Genomic DNA, 3,594 nt, shown 5'->3' with positions numbered 1-3,594 from the left:
AATAATTACTTTTTCAACTTCAATCTGTTTTTTGTTCTAGATTATACTGAACATTACAGGCAGGGCAAAACTTGACACAATTACTCTATTGCTCTATTCAGGGTTTCAAGGATAAAAAAATACAATAACAAATAAAACAAGATACATGAGCAAGGTCTACAAACTGATCCAGAGTCAGATATCCAAAAGTCTTTGTCCATGGATTAGGGGAAGGAGAGGCCAGGGCTTGGGAATCAATGTAGGATACAAGGTCTGAGACTCAAGCTGTAGGATCCAGCAAGGTTAACAAAGATGAAGTACAAAATAGCAAATCAAAGTAGACCTTTATTCATTAAGCAGCTCAGCTCATAAAGGAGTAGAACACAGTAGACCTTGCTGAGCACAATCCTTTTATCTGCCTCCTTTTGCTGACACATCCCCTAAAGGCCAGGTGTTGCTTTTTACCACTGCATTCCTCATCCTCCAGGTGCAGGTCTTTACTGCTTCCTTGTCAGCTTGTCAATCCTGGTCCTGTAAAGACTCTGCTTCAGGAATTAACGCTGATCACTGCTGGGCGATTAGGCAGGTGCTTCATCTTCTCTCTAGAGCTGTTAAATGCTCCACTCTCCTTCTACCCTCTGCTGGTTTAAGAGAAGCCAGTGGTGATTGAGGCTCTAGCCTCTGTGCCATTTTTTTTCCTATTCCTGCTAGAATGAGCAGTCTGGCTACAACAGAGAATGATTCTTGTATCCCCCATTGCTCAGGTAGGTATTTCATTGGGGTGGGGTCTGACTTTTCTCATTCCTCCTCCTCCTTGGAGGAGGTGGCAACTGGCTGGTCCATGACACTGAAACTGATTTGGTCATCTTAACTGATGATGTATACTAGTCTGTGTACTTGTAGGGATAATTCACTAATGTTAGTTCTCTGGGATCTTTTAGTGGCTTTCAGTACCATTGTTTGTGGTATTCTCTTGGTCACTTCTCTTTCATGCATATTGATATTTACATGAAACCAGTGGGGGAAATGATACAGAGGTTTGTAATTATCAACATAGGGATGCTACTTAACTCTGTCCCTCATCTCCCATATAATTCCAGAGGCAATGAATGTGCTAAACCAGTGTCTGTAGACAGTGAGGAACTGGATGTGGGGTAAACAAATGAAATCCATAATATAGGCTTGTAGCCTAGGGGTGAAGTGTAGGGTAGACATGAAATGAGAAAATGCAGTTCATGGTTCATGTTATTCCCTGTTTGCAAACCACAGATCATCATGAATTTTTATCTGCCTTATGAACTGGTTCACTTCATTATTATTGTTTTATTATTATTTGATTTATTTCCCACCAGTCCCTGGGTAGGCTTGTGGCGGGTAACAGTTGTCTTAAAAATCCCAATTAAAACTCCATTAAAAGACATTAAAATCATAACATAATATGGCGGCAGCCAATCACCATCTACTCCCACCTACCAAGGCGATAGAGAATGGGGGGAGATGATGTATACTTCAGACCCCCTGGGGGGGCACTTCATGAGATACATGGCCTGGTAGAATGCCCCTCCCCTCCCCCAAATACTAAACTTGTATGGGATCTCCACCTGACTCTACTCTCCTGCCCTCTAACATTAATGAGGGTTAGATTTACAAGCTCTCCCAAAAAAGGTGCTCCTAGGAAGGTGCTTTCTGGGGAAATGACCACATGTACAAGCTGGGGACACCAAACATGGAGGGACTGTAAATTGTCCTGAGCAGGTGCACTGCAAGTTTGGCATCTTCAGCTTGCACAGGGTCTGTTCTATATATTCTCAAACCTGCATGTGTCAAAATGATCAACTGACAAACTGGCACAAACTTCCACAAACAATGTCAGAATTTATGGTAAGTTCATGCCAGGCATCTTGCCACAAACTTTGCAAACAGCATATATGGCAAAATTCATGACTAGTTTTGCTTTGTGGTTCATTTCATGCCCATTCCTAGTAAAGTTGACAAAGGAGAAATAATGTAATGTGTCTTGTTAAGGAAACTGAATTCCTCTTTGAAAGAGCAGGTTCATAGTCTCCTTTTTCAGACTGGATAAGCATGTGGCAAAGGCGCCAAGGAATGCTTTTTGCAAGTTTATATTGGCATGGTGAGTGTGGACCTGTCTCCAATCACACTAGCACTGATAAAATCCAGACTAGACTACTATAAGTGAGGTTTAGACTGTAATCACTCTGCATAAGATTGTACTCTTAGACTTTACTAACAGTTGTGACTTTTTACTTACATAAGAACCTAACTTGAACATTGCATTGACTTTCAGGGGCCCTGCCATCACTTCAGCCAGATGGGTAGTAACTTGAGAAGGGGCCTTCATGGAATGCCTATCCTCAAGGAGATTTGTGTTCTTCTGCCATCCTGGTCCATGAGGAATACTGTGGCATGAATCACCAGCAACACATCCATAAAGAATCTTTTCTAACTATATCATGGATGGCTTTCCCAGTTTCAGTCTTCTTCTGATTTCTTGATTGCAGTTTCCACTTGGCTGGTGAGAGATCCAAGAAACAAAACAAAACAAAAAAACCATTTCAATGTCTTCGTTGTCATACTTAAAGTTGTGTAATTACCCTTTAGTCATTACCTTTGTATTCTCAATGATCAGCTATAATCTTACTTCGACACTTTCTGATCTCCAGGCCCCCCCATTTTTTTTATTCTTGTCTTCTCTTTACACTGATTATTCCTTTCCTTTCTGTTAGAGAGCTCATACGATCAGTTGATCTTGAGCAAAAACTAAAAAAAAATACATTATTTGCTAAAGAAAAATACGTTAGACAGAAAATTGACAACCAAACCCTTGGAGCTTATTAAATGGAGAGGGTGTTAAAAGTGGTGGGATCCAGAGGTTCCTAAAATTAGTAAGAAACAGAATAATACTTTTAATGGGATGGCTTTAAGGCAAGCTAAAGTGAATGTCCTAACTAGGGGGAAATTATGTGTTTCATGTATAATGGCAGAGTCCAGGGAGGTAAAATAACAAAGAATTGACTCAAGCAGACTCTGTGAGAGCAAATCACTGTAGTAAACTAGTTCCATAAGGTGATGCTAGACAAATGAAAGAATATTTGTCTAACCATGCAAGAAGATGTCATCAGTTATAAACCTGCCTTAATCTAGCACCTACTGTCTCCATCCATTGACAATGGTAAGCATCTTCTTTTAGAAAGAACAGCAGGCCTTCAGCTTCCAAAGCAAAAATAACCCATAGCCTTAGCTTGAAAGAGCTCAGCCATACTCTAGCTTCCAATGACTTTTGATGGAGTTCAATTCTTAGAGATGTTGGATGTCTAATATTCTTATCTCAAAAATCAAGACAGAAATTCTACCAACAATGTTTATCAGAGCATAAGCCAAATAATATCACTATAACAGAGACATTGATAGGAATTGCAGCTGAAAAGAACAAAGAAATGCTAGTAAACAATCTAAACTAAGACCAACTAAAAAAGTAGGAAAAGAACACAAATCGGCAGGAAGCAAAAAGAAATTGAAGGAGTTGAGAAAATTAAGAGCTCAGTTAGATTGAATAGAAGTGGAAGATATGAAAAAATAAAGTTTTTAAAGTAA

The 3,594-nt window shown here is 39.6% G+C and overlaps 1 long non-coding RNA gene across 1 annotated transcript; it reads left to right on the top strand.

The window, feature by feature from the left end:
* Positions 1 to 556: 556 nt before the first annotated feature.
* On the top strand, positions 557 to 2,553 carry LOC143835728 (uncharacterized). The gene is made up of 2 exons (XR_013230332.1): positions 557 to 743; positions 2,288 to 2,553. It is a non-coding gene; the product is annotated as an uncharacterized LOC143835728 (long non-coding RNA).
* Positions 2,554 to 3,594: the final 1,041 nt, after the last annotated feature.

This window comes from Paroedura picta, chromosome 1 (genome assembly GCF_049243985.1).
Source record: "Paroedura picta isolate Pp20150507F chromosome 1, Ppicta_v3.0, whole genome shotgun sequence".
NCBI lineage: Eukaryota > Metazoa > Chordata > Lepidosauria > Squamata > Gekkonidae > Paroedura > Paroedura picta.
The sequence above is the reverse complement of the archived record's forward strand: the minus strand, read 5'-3'. Positions and strand labels throughout refer to the sequence as shown.